General features: G+C 42.0%; 1 long non-coding RNA gene across 8 annotated transcripts; it reads right to left on the minus strand.

Moving 5' to 3' along the window:
* Nucleotides 1-859: 859 nt before the first annotated feature.
* On the minus strand, nt 860-20,569 carry LOC112223557. 8 transcript variants are annotated; one of them, XR_006079797.1, is made up of 9 exons: nt 20,282-20,569; nt 16,676-16,908; nt 7,454-7,558; nt 7,219-7,298; nt 2,968-5,889; nt 2,638-2,725; nt 2,262-2,505; nt 1,546-2,028; nt 860-1,447 (listed from the first exon to the last, which is right to left on the minus strand). It is a non-coding gene; the product is annotated as an uncharacterized LOC112223557 (long non-coding RNA). The 8 variants fall into 8 exon arrangements; XR_002949347.2 differs by lacking the exon at nt 16,676-16,908 and having other exon boundaries at nt 1,546-1,714; nt 1,805-2,028; nt 20,282-20,568; XR_006079798.1 differs by having other exon boundaries at nt 16,676-16,830; nt 20,282-20,568.
* Between the last annotated feature and the right edge of the window lie 1,764 nt (nt 20,570-22,333).

The following is a 22,333-nucleotide window of genomic DNA, read 5'->3' on the forward strand; positions in this document are numbered from 1 at the left end:
GTGGTCTTAGTGCCAGCATTGGTTTGTGGCGGTAAATAGACAGATTCTAAAAATATAGATGATATCCAGAAGCTCTTTTTGGTAATAAGAGAAGGCGGCAGAAACATTATGTACAAAATAAGTTACAAATAACATGAAAAAACACACACAATAACACAATTGGTTAGGAGTCCGTAAAACGGCAGCCAGCTCCTCCGGCGCCATATACTGTATGCATTGGATTGTTTCATCTCTCAATTGTCTTTCAATTTTCTAAATTTGCTCTCTCTCTCATTTCTGTCATCACTCATTTCTGTCATCACTCACTCCTGTCATCACTCACTCCTGTCATCACTCACTCCTGTCATCACTCACTCACTCACTCACTCACTCACTCACTCACTCACTCACTCACTCACTCACTCACTCACTCACTCACTCACTCACTCACTCACTCACACTCTCTCTCAATTCCCTCTCTCCCCCTCTCTCTCAATTCTGTCAATTGTCTCTCTCTAAAAGCTCTCTCTCTCACTCAATTCTTTCTCTCTATCTTGATTCTAAGACTGGCTCTGTGCCTCTTGTTCTTCTATCTGTCATGACCAACTCTGGCCGTACATCCTCCCTTACACAGAGACATGATAGCCTACACTCTAAAAATAAATGGTACCTTTAGGGGTTCCTCAGAGTGCAACACCGGCGGAACCCGTAAAGGTGCTTCCAGGAACCTTTTCCTTGAGGAACCTTTAAAAAAGTTTCCTCAAATAACCTTTTAGGGTGTCAAGGTTCCTACAGGAACATTTTATGTCCCATGTATTCTGTTATGAATAATAATAATACTATCAACAATAATAATTCAAATAACATCGAGTGGTGATCTTGTAAAGTCACAAATTCATTTTATTGACTTTAAAAGTCCCAGAAATCTAATTTGCAGACATCACAGAAAACTCTAGTCTCCCTTATCCCGCTCTACAGCAAAAAGTTTGCCATTAGTACAACATTTGTTGTTAATTTACCCCCCCACATCAATTCCCAGAACACCATTTCTGAATGAACAGCATAGTGCTTTTCCCTGATGCTGCATACTCAGTATTAAAAAGGAAACGGACCCCCATTGCCACTCCCAAACCCATGGAGATGTCCTCCTGCTCTTCAGTGAGTCGCTCCTCTCCATCCAGGAAGAGTTGGATGTGGCTCTCATCCGCAAATGGATCTCTATTCTTATGGTAGGTAAATGGGAACTTAACACACTGAAGAAGTACGCATTTTTTAAATGAAGGTTACTCATGTCATATTTCAAACAGTAAATTAACAACTGAGCACAGCACACCTTACTCAGTACTACTATATTTGCATTCATATATTTGTCTGCTGGGAAATAATACCCTGTCTGTGACGTACAGCCCACTCGGATCTTCTTTGAAAAGGTAGGGGAGGAGCAAAGTGGCTGCAGTGACCTTCCGACCTTAAATGGGAGTGCAATACAAAGGCTGGGTAAGAATAAATACATTTAGAATGGCTCCATTCTGTTAAGGGTACATGCAGTAACGTTAAGAAAATAACCTTAGGGAGCCTCCTCCGTTTGTGAGAGAAGTGCCGTCGTGTAGAGATTCATCAACTCCACGGCCACACCCCTCCTCTCCGTTTCTGCACTGATTTGGTCGGCCATTGTGCCATATCCGGACAGAATGTTTCAGTCCACACCGAATTTGCTTCTCATCTCGCATAAAATCTGAAAGTCAATTTGTTTCTAATGCATCATCAATATATCTTTGATTCAGATGGAAGTACCTGGTTATGTTACATTAGTTATGCTTTTTACCATTTCTTTCTATCAGACTTTTTGTCTGCTTACAATGGCCGACGACACAGAGTGCTGGGTACTGTTTTAAGATGGCCTTGATGCCTTGTTGTTTTATAAAAAAGTTCTCTCTCAGTCTTTTTCATGTGGTCTTGTAGGGAACTTATGTTCCGTCTCTTGTTTTGGCACTCCTCCTGCATCTTTTCAACATGTAACTTCTGACTGAAGGGATCCTCAGTCTGAGTCTGAAAATCAAATATAAATATGGATCAAATATTCTTTACATACAGCGTCAAACACGATCAAATTCGATTAAAAAATGCAAAAAGTGCAGTATTCACAAAGCATCTCAGAGTGCTGATCTAGGGCCAGGTCCCCACCTGTCCATACAATGGCATTTATGATCTTAAAAACTGATCCGGGATCAGCGGTTTGACTTTGACACACTGAATGTGGGTAATTATTTGTATGCGCTCACCTTGGCTATTTAAAAATCGGGTCTTAATATTTGGTGTAATTTGGGCTTATTTTTTTTCCCCTTGCCTCCCAAACCTCTTCTGCATTTCTTGTACTTGTGCAACGTGAGCAAGCGGCTGACGTTCTTTTTTTGCATTTTTCTTTATAATGTCGTGCCATAATAAAAATGTGGAGAGGAGAAATGCCATGATGGATTATCGGGACTGAGATCAGAGAAGCAGACCGAAGACGGTCTTGTTGTGCTCCTGGAAATGTGATGGTTTAACAATGTGAGACGAAAATATGCAAGCCAGCACATTATGTTCTGGGTAGGCACAATGGTGTAAATAGTTTATTAGTGTGAATTAATATGAGTAGAAAAACTGAAGAATTCTTACATATCACTTCCCTGTCTGGTCTCTCAACGAGGGGTACTTTTGAATGAGCGCTGTGCACACATCCATGTATTGCCGGGTAGCGGGTTACCTAATAAAGCAAACGAGAAACATACAACGTTACATTTAGACGAGCAAATCTATTTGTAATACAAATGACATTGATTGATGCCGTTGATTATCATCAAGTAAAGGTTGAGTATGTGCTATGCAATCAGCTGCAGTGATTATGACAACTGGAGAACAGTACTCACACAAAAAGCACTAGGATTTATGATGGAGGAACTTACATCATTAACATTAAGCTAAGATCGACTTCATAACTATACTCACCAAGTGTAGGTACACATGACGTTCGAACACCTGCACAATCCGAGACCTCCACTTCGAGTGCACAGTAGGGCGATGGAGATCATCGCAATTTTCTCCTCCCCGTTTGAATTTGAATACGGCTGGAAATCCTGGAAGTCTAAACACAGGTGGCCAGACTCTTTGGCTGATTGATGTGTCCTGTTGCTGGCCAGTTGATATGTCATGCTGAAGGCCAATTGGTGTGCCATTTTGCTGGGCTGTTTGCTGCAGCTGTGAACTAACAATGATACAGTTACTTTTGTGCTTTCAGGCTCAGAAAGAAACAAAAAGAGCATTCATTTTGTGAAGTTGAGTCGATCTTTGGGTTATTGGAATGAGTTGCTCCACCATTCTTCGGTCCAATGACATCAATGCCTCTCCATCAATTTGGTGTCAGTGTTCTGGTCAGTGCATATCAGAATAGAAACAAAAGTGTGTTGTGCTCAATAAGTCATTTTCACTAACTGTAATCCAGTGGCGGAGTAGAATGGACACTCTTCCGTCTGGGTCCCTGTATCCATCTAGTGGAATGGAAATCCATCTCCTCACCAGGCCTTATAGCAATCCATTGTTGACTGTGTTGAACCATGTATGCGTGGTGATGGCTGTTTAAACAGGCTAGAAGTTGTACTTTAACCCACAAGCACCAAGGAAACGGTATATTCCACACACTTCCATGAACACAGGTATGTCTTCTGAATGAGTGTTGATGACCAGATAGTGTCCTACGTTGTACTACGCGTTGCTCACTGTAATTGACTTTGTCTTGGTGACAGTTTTTGCTCTGATGGCTTCTCCGAATCTGGCACTTAATACTTCATGGTCAGAGTTTGGAAGTGCATGCAGTGGGACGTCTCGTGTCCGCACGGTGTCTTGTTGTGTTGCCAAGGCAGCCGTTGTTGGTTTCCTCCAAGCATTGTCTAAGCTGATGTCTTTTTGTCAGGGTCTTCTTATATTTTAGAAGTTTCACACAACTGCTGAGAGTCTCATGAAATATTGGTGTTTTGCTTCCACAACACATGGTGGACTGGTGGATCAAAGGTCCATAGGCAAGTAGCAGGCTAGGGTAGTGGACAAGGTAGTGTATCTTTGGGATTGTCTTCCCTGGAAACAACTTCTGGAAGAGAGCTTTAAATTCAGTGATTTTTTTTTCTGGCAGATATGGGATCCAGGACCTTTCTAAAATTGGAGCCAAGATGATGTCGGATATCTCTCGAAGCAGGAGGTAGAGATCCCAAGCACTGCCATTTCGTATTTGGCTACTAATCATTTCAGGGAATAAATGGAAGTGTAAATCTTTCTGATGCACTTCCAGATAGGACTCACTCGGATAGTGGCACAGGTTTAGAAGACACATCTTGTTTGCCATAAAATAGTCAATCTGGGCAAGTGTCATTTGCTTCTCTTGAACCAGTCGTTGCAGCACTAGTCTGAGCACTGTTGGTATGATGCCCTCATGAAGGTCATGCAATACGTCTGGTGGAAACTGATAGGTAATTGGAGAAGGCACATGATTCAGCGAGGAGAAGCAACAGGCTTTTTTTGATGCCACACATCGATGCATTGTCTGGATTTTCTTCCGCAGCCTGCATATGGTACTTGTAGTTGTCTTTGTAACGCATGGTGAATTCCTCTTCAGTGATTTTTTAGTAAATGTCCCCCCTTGGTAGTCAAGCAGAGGAAACAAATGCGACCAGAGGAAAAGTTTTGCTCATGCGAGGAGAGAATATTTGCTGAGATTGTTTTGATTGTGCCTCGGAAGCTTTTGTTTTTTCAACTTCAAATTCATCTACATAGAACTCAGTGGAGGCTGGTGAAGGGAGGATGGCTCATAATAATGGCCCGGAACGGAGCCAATGGAATGACATCAAACACCTGGAAACCATGGAAACCATGTGTTTGATGTATTTGATACCATTCCACTGGTTCCGCTCCAGTCATTATCACAAACCCATTCTCCCCAATGAAGGTGCCACCAACCTCCTGTGATAGAACTGCAGACGGAGGCTCTGCTTTGTTAGGGTGGGATTTGATTTGAACAATTCACTGTCAGTAAAGTCTATCAGAATTTCATCATTGTGTGGCTTTTGGTCTTGATTCAAGGTGGCACAGACCTTAACATTACTTGTTATTTTTTGCAGTATGCGGACCAATGGGATGTATTGAAATGACCTTGTTTTATTACCTTTTTTGTTGCTCAGGGGTACTTCATTGGGCCTGACCGTGCCCGATTCACCCACACAGTAATGCTCCAGCATCCACTATCTAATGCATTCCTCAAATACTGCAAAGTTTTTAAGCAAGTCCCTGAGATTGTCATTTTCATCCACATTTATTTGCTTATTTGTAAGGTGGAACCTGAGGGCATCACTGTACAATGCTAATCTGTACCGTAGCTGGGATGCAGTGTTCTTCCCTGATTTTCAAAAATAATAAACAGATATTATTTTTGAGGACTTCAATTTGCTGCTCAGTGTTGATGTCTGTGTCTTGAACATGGCAGACTCTCTACATCATTCAAGCCATCTTCAATGGGATCAGTTCCAGTCTCAAATTCATCATGAGGGCAATTCTCATCTAAGTTGGCGCTTAAAAGCTCTCTGTGGTTTCGGTAGATGTGTGACCGATAGGCGCTGAAACATCTCTTTGTTTTCCCACACCCATTAAGTCCACATTTAATTAGAAAATGTGTTTCATGCTGGTGATAGAGGCCAAGATATGTGAGTAGTCTGGACACAGAGAAAGTATGTTTGTTGCTATGTGGACAATTGAATAGAGTTGGCATTCTTCAGACAGATTGTGAACCTTGATGGGATGGAATCACGGAGATCATTGGTACTCAGCCACTTGCATACATCATGAAGGGATCCATCTTCCACAGCCACACTCAAATTCAAGTTGACACTAAAAGCAAAAGTGAAATGTATTAGTATCGAGACTAAAACAAAACCTATCCCACTCTTTCCAGACCTTTCTGTCACATCGGCTCCCACTCTTCCCTCCCCCTGGCGCTTGAGGGCGCCAGGTTGCCCTGCGTCACGCACTCCTGCCATCCATCACGCACACCTGCCTTCCCTCGTCACGCGCCTCAGCGTTATTGGTCTCACCTGGACTCACTTATAGGTGATAAGTGAGTCCAGGTGAGACCAATAACGCTGATGCGTTCATTTCCTCCCCTATATTTGTCAGTTCCCTGCTCAGTTCCCACTGCTGCAGTGATTGTCTTCTGTCTGTATTATTAGTTTGCTGACGCTGTTCCTGTCTCGTTCCTTGTCCGTCTTTATTAAATGTTTTACTCCCCGTACCTGCTTCGTCTCTCCAGCGTCAACATGTGACACTTTCCATCTAATTTGCGTTTATGGTTGTTCCATAACGAAGCAGATCTTGTCAGGAAAGGTGAAGATGTCCCTCTTTTATCTGACCCCATATTTCTTTGTATGGGACATTATGGGATTCTGCAGTCCCACATTGTGGCTCAGATAATATGATGCTCCAAATGGAGAATTATGTTATTCTTCCATGTCAACCCAAATTAGCCTATTAGAGTTCTCAATAAAGAGAGCTTATTTGGGCAGTCTGCATCTTGATATAATTACAAGTATTTTCCTGTAATATAGCTAGGTTAATCCTCGCAATTTAAAACTGGAGTTGAATTTTGTTCAAATATACAGGATGTAAAATAAACGTTTTCCTTCCCCTAAGAAAAAAAATGTATATTCTCACATACAAAAGAAGACAAAATGACAGACATTCACCATTCCGTTAGTATTGGAAAAGACAAAGGAATTACACAGAACACACAACAATCACGCTGTATTAATGAATTGATTGACTGTAAATACATGTGTCGTCTGCAAACTTGATGATTGAGTTGGAGGCGTGCATGGCCACGCAGTCATGGGTGAACAGGGAGTACAGGAGAGGTCTGAAAACGCACCCTTGTGGGGCCCCAGTGTTGAGGATCAGTGGGGTAGAGATGTTGTTTCCTACTCTCACCACCTGGGGGCGTCCCGTCAGAAAGTCCAGGACCCAGTTGCACAGGACGGGGTCGAGACCCATGGTCTCGAGCTTAATGACGAGTTTGGAGGGTACTATGGTGTTAAATGCTGAGCTTATTGACTGTAATTGATTGACTGTAAATACATTCAGTTAGTATTGGAAAATACAGAGTAACTACACAGAGCACACAATAATCACACTGCAAATACATCCAAAGACTTTATAGAGGCTAACCTGTTTGTAGATCCATAGTGAGCTTTAAACATCATCTTGCTTTAGTCTGAGGACAGAACAGGCCGCCCCAATACACCAACCTGAAAGACATCAATTAGACACAAACACAAAATAAACAACATGAGCATTCAATGTCAAATGCATCTAACTAATCTGATCAATTTCATGTATTCTTCTTTTTGTCAAATTTAACATAACCTAAATTGGGTCGTGTGTGTGTGTGTGTGTGTCTTACCTGTTCGTGGAGGTTGATCTATTTCTCTATCAGAGTTCACATCTCCCAAACTTTCCACCACTTAACTGGACAGGGGCAGGATAAGTCAGGTACTAAAGGGAGGGACTAAAGGGAGGAGGATGGGAGGAGATGATGAGAGAGTGTGGTTTAAATGAGGTCAAAAATGTCTTAATATTGAATCTAGCTAGCCTCTCTCTAACCATCTGCGCGCTTCCCGATTCCAATATTCTCAATTTGAATTATTCAAAGGAGCACCCTTTACCCACTTGCACAATGCTGGTTCCAAAACAAATCCATCTTTTGAAAAGGGTTCTTCAAAGCACCCCTTAAGTCTACAAAGGTTCAAAAAAACTGATGGCGGAGTACAGGTTCTTAAATGAACTATTTTTTTTTTTACCTTAAGGATCCTCCAGGAACCTTTTCTTTTTAGAGTGTCCGATAGGCCAATAATCCTGTACATTGATATAGTAGCCATGTTGTGTTGTTGTTGTTCAAAGGCGTGGGAATCTGACTGAGGTTGTAACACAGTACAGCATCTTCGATCAGTTCTTTTTTTTTAAAGGCACCTCTCTTGAAAGATGCACTGCATGTTTACTGTTGTTGATGAGTCTCAATGTTTTCCCTCTAGTTATTACAGAAGCTGGAACAAGTACAGCAGCACTGTTCGCACAACATTTGATTTGATTTGATTTGGTAAAGACATTTGAATCTGAAAATTGGATGAGAGCCATAGAAATGGTCAAAGTAGTTCTCGATATGATGAGAGCATCCATAACAGTAACATGTATACAGAGGAACCTGTTATGGTGGCTTGACATGGAGGAGTTTCACACAGTCAGCTGTGATATGTTCTCCACAGTCAAACATACAATGGGACATAATAAAGCCATACAGTACAGTACACGACCATGGGACAGGCAACAAAAAAACATTTTGCACACTGACGCCTTTACGATGATGGATACAGTACGAGCTGGAACACCAGTGATTCACCCCTCAATCAAAATAAGGAGGTGAGAGGAGCAGACAAAAAAAAGTGAAGGGAGGAAAGAAATTCCAGATGTCAACAGTAAAGTTTGTCCAGCTCCGGTCTGTGGCCACAGGAGCTTTGTGTACCTGGCCCTGCTAAAGCCATTACCCGTCTCCTGTACCCTGCAGAGGGAAGCACACAACAAAACCAGAGAATTCTGGGAAGCCTTTCCATCAGTCCCTCCTCTGTCTCTCACTGGAGCTCCGCACCAGGCTTCTTCTCCCTTCTTCCCTTCTCTCCCCCAGCCATGTGAACCACTGCTAATTTGACAGGGATGTGTTTGAGGGAGAGAGAGTGAGAGAGAGAGAGAAAGCGTGTGCAGAGTAGAGGTGGGAAACCTGGGAATTGGCGGGAACTCTAGATCTGTGCCTGCATGGGTCTCGGGCGTGTTGTTGTTGTTGGGAATCTGACTGAAGTTTTAACACAGCACAACATCTTCAATCAGTTCTTTTTTTAAAGGCACCTCTGTCAAAGGACTGCATGTTTACTGTTGTTGATGAGTCTCAAAGTTTTCCTTCTAGTTCTTCCAATGGCCTTGCTCCCAAGTCTCACCACAGAACCCACCTGTCAAGTTGGAGACATGGTCATCATAGTCACTTTAAACTGAAATGAACCAGTGCTATGGAGTAGACCGTAATGCCTTCTATGGTTTCTCTAATCTATCTCGTCCAACAGGGGCCCCTGTGAATTGCCCAAACAAACATGTTGCTATCATAGAAAGAGCGACAACCACAAAAAGAGGCAAGAAATATAAAAAGACATGTTCATGACTCATTCTGCCTGCCAAAGACATGATTGAATTATGTCCCTTTCTTTCAGACTAATAGTTTACTAGCCTATACAAGTACACACATACCTTTCTTCCTTGTACTGTGGTAATGGTTGTCAATTGATATTTAAGTATTATTTACAGTGCACGATAATGACTAAAAACAGACGTACCAAAACCAGGCCGTCAGAATGACTGTAACGTGGTATTACATGACTTCAGATATTAGACATGACTGCCCTCTCCTGGAGAACTAAATAACTAAAACGTATCAAATTTTAGGAAATGGGCCAACTAAATCTAAAAACACATTCAATCCACCACTGTTGTTGAACAATCTGTCATTTAAGTTTGTGATTAAATGTAAATTGATACTGTAAATAGTTCAAAATACCCATACCAATTGACTGATACTGTACAGTAAATAGTAAGAAAAAATAACTGATTAAAATATTTGATGAGGAAAAAAATCATGATACATTTTGAACATGGGCAACTTTTGGGAAACATTTTTTAACTGTAGTGCGTTGTGTATGTGTATGTGTGTGTGTGTGTGTGTGTGTGTGTGTGTGTGTGTGTGTGTGTGTGTGTGTGTATGTGTGTGTATGTGTATGTGTGTGTGTGTGTGTGTGTGTGCGCGCGCATGTGTGATAGCAATATCATATTTACCCAAAGACATTCACAAAGCACACAGTACTACATTCAACAACCCCAAATCAGACATACTTCCGCAAAATTATTTTTATAACATTTTTTAATTTCACCTTTATTTAACCAGGTAGGCCAGTTGAGAACAAGTTCTTATTTTACAACTGCGACCTGGCCAAGATAAAGCAAAGCAGTGAGACAAAAACAACAACACAGAGTTACACATGGGATTAACAAAACGTACAGTCAATAACACAATAGAAAAATCTATGTACAGTGTGTGGAAATGTAGTAAGGTTAGGGAGGTAAGGCAATAAATAGGCCATGGTGGCAAAATAATTACAATTTAGCATTAACACTGGAGTGATAGATGTGCAAGTAGAGATACCGGGATGCAAAAGAGCAAAAAAATAAATATCAATATGGGGATGATGTAGGTGGGTGTGCTATTTACAGATGGACTGTGTACAGGTGCAGTGATCAGTAAGCTGCTTTGACAGCTGATGCTTAAAGTTAGTGAGGGAGATACAAGTCTTCAGCTTCAGTGATTTTTCGTTCCAGTCATTGGTAGCAGAGAACTGGAAGGACAGGCGGCCAAAGCAGGTGTTGGCTTTGGGGATGACCAGTGAAATATACCTACTGGAGAGCGCTACGGGTGGGTGCTGCTATGGTGACCAGTGAGCTGAGATAAGGCGGGGCTTTACCTAGCAACAACTTATAGATGACCTAGAGCCAGTGAGTTTGGTGAATGATATGAAGCGAGGGCCAGCCAACGAGAGCATACAGGTCGCAGTGGTGGGTAGTGTATGGGGCTTTGGTGACAAAATGGACGGCACTGTGATAGACTGCATCCAATTTGTTGAGTAGAGTGTTGGAGGCTATTTTGTAAATTACATAGTCGAAGTCAAGGATCGGTAGGATAGTCAGTTGTACGAGGGTATGTTTGGCAGCATGAGTGAAGGAGGCTTTGTTTCGATATAGGAAGCCGATTCTAGATTTCATTTTGGATTGGAGATGTTTAATGTGAATCTGGAAGGAGAGTTTACAGTCTAACTAGACACCTAGGTATTTGTAGCTGTCCACATATTTTAAATCAGAACCTGTCCAGAGTAATGATGCTGGACGGGCGGGCAGGTGCGGGCAGCGATCGGTTGAAGAGCAGCACAGCTCGTGCTGCTAGGTGACTTAAACTGGGATATGCTTAACACCTCTGCCATCCTACAATCTAAGCTTGATGCCTTCAATCTCACACAAATTATCAATGAACCAAACAGGTACAACCCCAAATCCATAAACATGGGCACCCTCATAGATATCATCCTAAATAACTCGCCCTCCAAATACACCTCTGCTGTTTTCAATCAAGATCTCAGCAATCACTGCCTCATTGCCTGCATCCGTAATGGGTCTGCGACCAAATGACCACCCCTCATCACTGTCAAACGCTCCCTAAAACACTTTTGTGAGCAGGCCTTTCTAATCGACCTGGCCGGGGTATCCTGGAATGACATTGACCTCATCCCGTTAGTAGAGGATGCCTGGTTATTCTTTAAATGTGCCTTCCTCACCATCTTAAATAAGCATGCCCCATTCAAAAACTGTAGAACTAGGAATAGATATAGTCCTTGGTTCACTCCAGACCTGTCTGCCCTTGACCAGCACAAAAACACCCTGTGGCGTTCTGCATTAGCATCGAACAGCCCCCGTGAAATGCAACTTTTCAGGGAAGTTAAGAACAAATATACACAGGCAGTTAGGAAAGCTAAGGCTAGCTTTTCAAACAGAAATTTTAATCCTGTAGTACAAACTCAAAAAAGTTCTGGGACACTGTAAAGTCCATGGAGAATAAGAGCACCTCCTCCCAGCTGCCCACTGCTCTGAGGCTAGGAAACACTGTTGCCACCGATAAATCCACTATAATTGAGAATTTCTCTACGGCTGGCCATGCTTTCCACCTGGCTCCCCCTACCCCAGTCAACTGCCCGGCAACCTCCACAGCAACCCGCCCAAGTCCCCACCATTTCTCCTTCACCCAAATCCAGATAGCTGAGGTTCTGAAAGAGCTGCAAAATCTGGACCACAACAAATCAGCAGGGCTAGACAATCTGGACCCTCTCTTTCTAAAATGATCTGCCGAAATTGTTGCAACCCCTATTACTAGCCTGTTCAACCTCTCTTTCGTATCATCTGAGATTCCCAAAGATTGGAAAGCTGCCGCGGTCATCGCCCTCTTCAAAGGGGGTGACACTCTAGACCCAAACTGCTACAGACCTATATATCTATCCTACCCTGCCATACTAAGGTCTTTGAAAGCCAAGTTAACAAACAGATCACCGACCATTTCGAATCCCACCGTACCTTCTCCGCTATGCAATCGGGTTTCAGAGCTGGTCATGGGTGCACCTCAGCCACGCTCAAGGTCCTAAACGATATCATAACCGCCATCGATAAGAGACATTACTGTGCAGCCGTATTCATCGACCTGGCCAAGGCTTTTGACTCTGTCAATCACCACATTCTTATTGGCAGACTCGACAGCCTTGGTTTCTCAAATTATTGTCTCGCCTGGTTTACCAATTACTTCTCAGATAGAGTTCAGTGTGTCAAATCGGAGGGCCTGTTGTCCGGACCTCTGGCAGTCTCAATGGGGGTGCCACATGGTTCAATTCTCGGGCCAACTCTCTTCTCTGTATACATCAATGATGTCGCTCTTGCTGCACCATTCTGTATATTTCTGGCCCCTCTTTGGACACTGTGTTAACAACACTGTCATCTCAGATTTTCAAAATATGCTTTTCAACCATAGAAAACAAGCATTTGTGGAACAGTATTGATAGCTAGCTATTTCTTAGCATTGAGCGGGCAACATTTTCACAAAATGAAAAGCATTCAAATAAAATCATTTACCTTTCAAGAACTTAAATGTTTTCAATGAAACTAAATAGCAAATGTTATTTTTCAAAAGATTCTTTGTGTAGGAGAAATTGCTCCAGCATCACATCTCTGAACGGCTCTGAAAATTAAATATGTTGACAGCTACAAATACCTAGGTGTCTGGTTAGACTGTAAACTCTCCTTCCAGACTCACACTAAGCATCTCCAATCCAAAATTAAATCTAGAATCCGCTTCCTATGTCACAACAAAGCATCCTTCACTCAAGCTGCCAAACATACCCTCATAAAACTGAACATCCTACCGATCCTCGACTTCGGCGATGTCATCTATAAAATAGCCTCCAACACTCTACTCAACAAATTGAATGCAATCTATCACAGTGCCATCCGTTTTGTCACCAAAGCCCCATACACTACCCACCACTGCGACCTGTATGCTCTCGTTGGTTGGCCCTCGCTAAACCCACTGGCTACAGGTTATCTACAAGTCTCTGCTAGTAAAGCCTCACTATATCTCAGCTCACTGGTCACCATAGCAGCACCTACTCGTAGCACGCGCTCCAGCAGGTATATCTCACTGGTCACCCCCAAAGCCAATTCCACCTTTGGTCAACTTTCCTTCCAGTTCTCTGCTGCCAATGACTGGAATGACTGCAAAAATCACTGACGCTGGAGACTCATATCTCTCGCACTAGCTTTAAGCACCAGCTGTCAGAGCAGATCACAGATCACTGCAACGGTACATAGCCCATCTGTAAACAGCTCATCTATCTACCTCATCCCCATACTGTACGTATTTATTTATATATCTTGCTCCTTTGCACCCCAGTATCTCTACTTGCACATCTACCATTCCTGTGTTTAATTGCTATATTGTAATTCCTTCGCCACCATGGCCTATTCAATGCCTTAACTCCCTTATCTTACCTCATTTGCACTCACTGTATATAGACTTTTCATTTTCTTTTTTTCTACTGTATTATTGACTGTATGTTTTGTTTATTCCATGTGTAACTCTGTGTTGTTATATGTGTTGAATTGCTATGCTTTATCTTGGCCAGGTCACAAAATAGCAGATCCATGCCACATTGGGTGAGGCGGGTTGCAGGAAAGTATATTTAAATTGTAGATGGAAAGTGAGGTTAAAATATATACAAAAAAAACATGAAAACCGACTATTTACATGAGACAAGACTGGACAAACACATGTCCAACTGCAACGCCATCTTGGATTAGAAGATCCGATGGTGAGCATCACAGAGGGGTATAATCCACATTGCATACCCTGCAGAACGAGTGGTGGGTATCAAAGGCAAATGAAATACACTCGTATACCGATATGAACGATATGCACAACTTTTATGATGCAGTGAAAACCATCTATGGCCAAAGAAACTGCTCTGTCTCCCCCCTGAAATCTGCTGATGGCTGACCCTCATAAAGGACCAGAAGCACATCACACAAAGATTAGCCGAACACTTCTAAGCCCTTCTGTACTAGCCCTCCCCATCTGACCCCTCAGTCCTGGAAGAACTACCTGACCATCCCACCATCCAAGACCCTGGATCTCCCACTAACCTTTTCAGAGATCCATTCTTCTGTCAAATCCCTGCTGAGATCTTCAAAAAGGGAGGCTACCTGTGCACCTGAGCACTACATCTGTTCATTGCTCAAGTCTGGGAGCATGACACTTGTCAGACAAGACACTTACTACATTAGTGAAATCCTTCAAATACATGGGTGGCTTCTTTTCTGACGACTGCGGTATCGAAAGAGAACTACAAACCGGATGACGCACACATCATCCTCATTTCGCAGGCTTTGTTCTGGGTCTTCCAGAACAAAGACCTCAACATTCATCCAAAAATATCGAGACCATGTACAGTCGCCACATCAAACTTGGCATGCCCGAGTGACACATACTGATATACTCTGCAAAACCAGGATGCCAAAGGAGTGCCTGCCGCGTAAGGTCCTCAATGGCCAGCTGCACATGGGCCGCCGTTCTGCAGGGGGTCAGAAAAGACACTACAAGGACTAATTAAAGACTGTCATGAAAAGGGGAGTCTTAAGCCTACTCACTTGATGGACACTGCTGCCAAATGCCCCATCTGGCGCCAGCTCTGCCGGCAAGGAGTTCAGAAGCACGAGGAGACAGGAGTGAGATAGGAAAAGGAAGCATCTCAAGAGACATGAAGCCAGGAATGCACCTACACCCCCAATCCCCAAGACACCCCCAAGACTTCACATGCCCCATCTGCAACAGACGATGTGGGTCAGAAAAGTCTACGGAATAATCGCATGACTGCTGTTCTTTGGTTTGATGATCACAGAATCCTCTAGAAATTATAAGGAGAATATCAATCTCAAACAATAGCTTAAATTAGTGACAAAACTGTCTAGTTATAAAACATTAGCTAATATGTTATATGACAGTAAACCTGTTATGGCTGCAATCCCAATACCGGGATCGATATGACAACTACCAGTGAAAATAGAGGGCGCCAATTTCAAACCACAGAAATCTCATAATTACAATTCCTAAAACATACATGTGTCTTATATCATTTTACTTTTCTCATCATTAATCCCACCAAAGTGTCCGATTTCAAATAGGCTTTTCAATGAAAGCACTACAAATTATTATGTTAGGTCTCCACCAAACCACAATAAGCACAGCCATTTTCCAGCAAAATATAGCATTCACAAAAACTGAAATAAAGAAAATGAATCACTAACCTTGAATTATCTTCATCAGATGACACTCATAGGACTTCATGTTACACAATACATGCATGTTTTGTTTGATAAAGTTCATATTTATATAAAAAAAATCTGAGTTTACATTGGCGCGTTAGATTCACTAGTTCCAAAAACATCAAGTGATTTTGCATAGCCACATCATTCAACAGAAATACACATCATAAATGTAGATGATAATACAAGTACATATGGAATTATAGATATACCTCTCCTTAATGCAACTGCTGGCTGTGTCAGATTTTTTAAAAACTTTACGGAAAAAGAAACGCATGCAATAATCTGAGACGGCGCTCAAAAGTAAAAACAACACAGCCGCAAAGATGGCGTCAACATAAATAAGAAATTACATCTACATCAGAAAGCACTCCAGGAATCCCAGGTCCACAATAAATGTTTGTTTTGTTCGAAAATATCCGTTATTTATGTCCCAAATACCTTCTTTTGTTAGTGCGTTTGGTATACATATCCAAACGCTAATTCTGGTCAGCGTTATATCGGACAAAAACTTCAAAGAGTGATATTACCGGTGGAAGAAACATTTCAAACTAAGTACAGAATCAATCATTGGGATGTTTTTAACATATAGCTTCAATAAAGTTCCAACCAGAGTATTCTTTCTTGTCTGCATGAGCAATGGATCGCAAGTGACTACCATGAGGAAAAAGTGGGATCACAAAATGGCTGCTTGATGGACATCTGATATATTCTGCTCTCATTCACTCCCACAACAACATAGAAGCCTCATTATAATTTCTATTGATGGATGACATCTAGTGGAACCCCTAGGCAGTGCAACATCATTCATTTCTCAAGGGGATTTCATTGGGGACTCTGGTGAATACATACAAGCTCATATTTCTGACTTCCTGTTTTGATTTCAACTCAGGATTTGGCCTGCCAATATGAGTTCTGTTATACTCACAGACATCATTCACACAGTTTTAGAAACATCAGAGTGTTTTCTATCCAATACTACTAATAATATGCAAATATTAGCAACTATGACTGAGGAGCAGGCCGTTTGATATGGGCACCTTTCATCCAAGCTACTCAATACTCCCCCTGCAGCCATAAGAAGTTAAATGCTAACCTGTCAACGTGATTTAATCTAACTCACCTGACTGGAGGTCACCTCCTCCTTAACTCCGCGGTTGACTGTGTTAGTGGTCAGGGGTGTTGGGATGTTGTCAACATTCACTAGGATAGCAACCAGGGTTGTTGTGGTGTTGTCCACCACCTTGTCATGGGTAGTGGTCAAGGGCTTTGTGATGTCTGGCAGTAAAAGAGGTCCAACACGTTGACAGGGTTAGGGACAAATTTGTCAGAGATTGCCAGGTTCGAATCCACAGACTGAAAGCAAAAATGAATGAGTGGACATAAAGATGCTTTGAAACAGTGCTTGAGCCAATCAGTTGTGTTGTGACAAGTTAGGTGTGGTATACAGAATATAGCCCTATTTGGTAAAAGACCAAGTGCATATTATGGCAAAAACAGCTCAAATAAGCAATGTGAATCGACAGTCCATCATTACATTAAGACATGAAGGTCAGTTAATGCGGAACATTTCAAGAACTTTGAACGTTTCTTCAAGTGCAGTTGCAAAAACTTCAAGCGCTATGATGAAACTGGTTCTCATGAGGACCGCCACAGGAAAGGAAGACCCAGAGTTACCTCTGCTACAGATGAGAAGTTCATTAGAGTTACCAGCCTCAGAAATTGAAGCCCAAATAAATGCTTCAGAGTTCAAGTAACAGATACATCTCAACATCAACTGTTCAGAGGAGACTGTGTGAATCAGGCCTTCATGGTCAAATTACTGTGAAGAAACCACTACTAAAGGACACCAATAAGAAGAACAGACTTGCTTGGGCCAAGAAACACGAGCAATGGACATTAAACCGGTGGAAATCTGTCCTTTGGTCTGATGAGTCCAAATTTGAAATTTGTGAGACACAGAGTAGGTGAACAGATGATCTCTGCATGTGTATTTCCCACCTTGAAGCATGGAGGAGGTGTGATGGTGTGGGGGGACTTTGCTGGTGACACTGTCTGTGATTTATTTAGAATTCAAGGCACACTTAACCAGCATGGCTACCACAGCATTCTGCAGCGATACGCCATCCCATGCGCTTAGTGGGACTATCATTTGTTTTTCAACAGGACAATGACCCAACACACCTCCAGGCTGTGTAAGGGTTATTTGACCAAGAAGGAGAGTGATAGAGTGCTGCGTCAGATGACCTGGCCTCCACAATCATCCAACCACAACCCAATTGAGATGGATTGGGATGAGTTGGACCACAGAGTGAAGGAAAAGCAGCCAACAAGTGCTCAGCATATGTGGGAACTTCTTCAAGACTGTTGGACAAGCATTCCAGGTGAAGCTGGTTGAGAGAATGCCAAGAGTGTGCAAAGACAAAGGGTGGCTACTTTGAATAATATAATAATTTGTCATATATAATATAAAATATTATATATATATATATATTGTTTTGTTTTGTTTTGTTTAACATTTTATTGTGGACTACATGATTCCATATGTGTTATTTCAGAGGTTTGATGTCTTCACTATTCTTCTGCAATGTAGAAAATAAAGAAAAACCCTTGAATGAGTAGGTGTGTCTAAACATTTGACTGGTATTGTACATATATTGTGGAAGACAGCAGGGGAGTGGTAATTGAGGAGAGTTTTTTTATACCTTTATTTAACTTGGCAAGTCAGTTAAGAACAAACTCTTATTTACAATGACGGCCTAGGAACAGTGGGTTAACTGCCTTGTTCAGGAACAGATTTTTACCTCGGGGATTCGATCTTGCAGCCTTTCGGTTATTAGTCCAACGCTCTAACCACAAGGTTACCTGCCACCCCAATTGAGGAGAGATAGCTTGCAGATGGCTGGCTCCACCCCCAAACCTTATATGGACTTCCTGCCCCAACGAGGAAAGGCTGTGTGTCGTTAAGCTAGGGAGTGCTTGGAATACAGGTGGAAGAAGCCTGTACATAGGGGCAGAGGAGGAGCGAACCAAGCAAGGTATGAGGAGTGAAAGCCAGAGCCGTTGGATTGCCTGTTGTGACCTGGACTGTTGGACTAACCCCCTTGTGTATCGGACCGGATTGGCTGAGAACCCAAGTGTGAGGATTACCCCCTGGGAAAAAGGTGATCGGTGCATTTCCCCCTTTTCCCCACTGAGAACTCCATCTTTTTGAAATCCACAACACATATACTATGTAGAACAAATGTGTCAATGACAAACTCATTTTATTTAGAGCAGATAGTTGTGTTGTAGTAATTTCCAAATATTGAAATTCACATACAGTATTTCAGGAGAATGTTGCCAATGATATTTGACCAGTTTTTTTGCCTTTGGCTCCAAATCTGTGTATTGGACTCAAGTGCCACAAGGGAGATTTTCATCCATTATATGTCCCTCAAAGTAGAACAATATCAAATGAATGTCTGTGGCGAACTGGGGCCATTTATCTGGTGAGCTGCTTCAGCTCTTCTTGCCAGGAAATGTAACAGTCCTATTGTGAAGGAGAAGACCACAGAGAACCGATATTGGCTACATAGCTGTAGAGAGACAACGTTGCGTACACCAGAGAGGTGTTCTTGTGGAGGCCGGAGCAGCATGTTATGAAGCCATGCCAGAAGGTCGCTTTGTGACCCTTCTATGTACCTCACAAGGAGAGAGGAACTGGTCGTACATCAACAGCAGTGCATTGTAAACCTGAATCCCCCTCAGTGCAAGCCAGGCAGTGTGTGTGTGTGTGTGTGTGTGTGTGTGTGTGTGTGTGTGTGTGTGTGTGTGTGTGTGTGTGAGAGAGAGCAATGGAGGCAATACAATTGCTTGGAAATTGCTACAGCAGCACAGGCTTGTTGGAGGCAGTCTGAAATAGTTCCCTCTAGTGGATTTTGGAAGTAGGCTAGTCTACTTTTTTCACCACTGTTAGATTTATGGACTAGAACTCATAAAACAGTAGGACTATAAAGCCATTGTTTATCCTTTTACTGCAGTGGACTAAATCAGGGTCATACAGAGTGTTTCTGGGTAGTCTTAAAACAAATCCACTTTGAAACAAAAGTATACACCTCACACACATGGCTATGAGCTTTAAAAAAAGAAGACACCTGTATCATGTCAGATATAGAGTTGATATGTAATACATATCGAGTTTGCATCTCAATATTACACTTATATACACATCACAGAAGACTGAAATATAACAAAACCGTTTGACACGAAAACACCAGATTTATGAAATTATTCAAATTATTAATAATATTCCACCCATGAGGCCAGTAAAGGGCTATTTGGTCATTTGACTGCAGGAAAGGGCTACCTTAGTAAATTGTCAGTGGAATTGGTCAATTGTCAGTGGAGGAGCTATCCCCAAATTTCGTTACTTTTCCTATGTGCTGTCTACCATTTTGTTTGTAAGTAAACTACCAGATTACTAGACTTCATATAGCAAAGTAAGCAAGCACAGTAATGAAGAGAACTGAAGTTACCAAGTGTGTTAATATTACTGATAATAGCCATCACCTGGTATCAATATTACAGTACAGTGTTTAAACTGTTGCTATACCTCGGTCACACAGTTTACAGTAATATGCCACACCTTATGTGGCACACAGTTGCTTTTCAACGTGGCTATTATTAACATCACAACGGTGGTGGTCTTTGAAAATGAGTAACATTGACCCTCTCTTTTGTCACTTACCAACAGTGTTTGCCATTGAGAGCGGTCACAGTTGACTCTGAATGACCGTTAGAGCAACACGGTCGCGGGAGGCTTGGAGTGAACCATTGTTTTGCTTTTCCAACCCCATGTGAGGCAGTTGATCTATTTTGCACCACCCAAGAGCGGTTTCCACAAGCACATCTGTCTCCAATCCACAGCCAACCGTCCACAACCACCAGCCCTTCTCAATATTCACAGACAGAAGACCTGTTTACAGCTGGTTCAAACTTGCGTCCTTGATACTGATCTTGTCCACATTCTGATTGTGATCAGATCTTGCCGCCCACTTCCAGAGGTAGTCAGACACTCATTGTGTCTGGATATCTTACAAGTGTAGACAGATCTGGACAGAGAAACCATTTAAATCATTATTTCACCCTCTAAAATCATTGATAGGTGGCACCATTGATTGATTACATCAATATGTCTTACAATAAATGCATATTATTTTGAAAGAATAGCTGTAAAATAAAATTCATAAAAGAAGGGACCAGGAAATCTGGTCACAATGCAGACACAGTGAATGGCTAACAGACAATGTGGACACAATCGCAATTTAAACCAAATCAGGACAAAGGACCCATATTAGCACCAGCTATAAACAGAGCTAGAGAGTAGCTTTCTGCTTTACACCAACCTATTGCATCATATCTGTTTATGTGGTATGAAAATCAGCCCTCCCTCAAGAGGACACATTATAAAACATTTATTGAGGTCGATTTCCTAACCGTCTTCCCTTAAGATTTGGTGACTTGGCTGATTTGGACAGAAAAGATAGGCCTGAGTAACACAATCATGATCACAGTCATTATTCTGAGAGTGTCGTAGTGATGGTCAATGGAAAGCTTAAATATTACAAATTTAGCCTTTGGACAAGCTGGTGATGCTGTTTCAGTGTCAACCACAAGTGGGCGCTATATGACTACAGTTTTTCTAATTGTAGAGTGGGAAAATGGGCTGGAATGGATTTACGTGGATATGTCAATGTACTTTTCCCTCACTAGACATGAGCTACTAGATAATTCTCTCAGGTAGAATCGAGTGTTTTCACAGATGTGTATAGTTATATTCCAATATTTTCTGCGCCATTTCATTGAGTAATTGCCATGTACAGTATGAAGGATGTTCAATTACTTCAATATTGTGAGGACAGATCTACATTTCAGGTTCTTACTCTAACCAGTCATAATTAAACAGGTATGTTCATAGTGTGTATTTCTCTATTCATTTTGCCACTGGTTGACTGTGTGTTATGGATAGAGAGAAAGTACATGTCTGGTACAGTGGCCAGGTCAAGCTCTTATGTGGTTCTCTCTGGAGTGTAGTTTAATGCATATTTGGACATATTTTATACAGCACTCAGTCTGTTTCAACACTTGGGAGACTCCCTGGCCGACACAGCAGTATAGTCAAACATTATCCACAGTAAACACCAGTCAATAAATCAGCTCACAGCACAGGCTGAACCGATCCATGCACGACCCATGTGTGTGTGTGTGTACGGTATATATTTGTGTGTGTGTACCAGTACTTTAACAGCTTTCATTCCTATCTATCTGAGAGGGGTGCACAGAACAGTCTCCTGAATCATGGCCCATTTAGGCGAACCATTATTGCTCCTGTCTGTACACCCACAGCTTTCGCACCCTAACCACTATCTGAATCATAGAATTGGAATGAGTAGAACATACCCATTCTAATTGGAACCACATTTGAAGGGATTGTGACTTGTAAGCCAGCTGGTGGTGAATTTGATCTATTTCTCAGTGTTACAGATATGACCCACTGTATTGATTTGAAATATAAAAAACATGTGTATAATCTAAACTCCACTCACCCTGCGCATAATACACACAGTCTCCACCTATACATAATGCGGCGCATAGATTGCATAAACAGATCGGCTCTACAGTTTAGAACAGGGAGTAATGGTAATTAAAGTGTATGCGTTCTGACTAACCAACCTGCCTTCCTTCCGATCCTCGACCCTACACACTTTCAATTGCTTGCCTGCAAAGTAAACACAGCGAG

This window comes from Oncorhynchus tshawytscha, linkage group LG24 (assembly GCF_018296145.1).
Source record: "Oncorhynchus tshawytscha isolate Ot180627B linkage group LG24, Otsh_v2.0, whole genome shotgun sequence".
Lineage (NCBI taxonomy): Eukaryota > Metazoa > Chordata > Actinopteri > Salmoniformes > Salmonidae > Oncorhynchus > Oncorhynchus tshawytscha.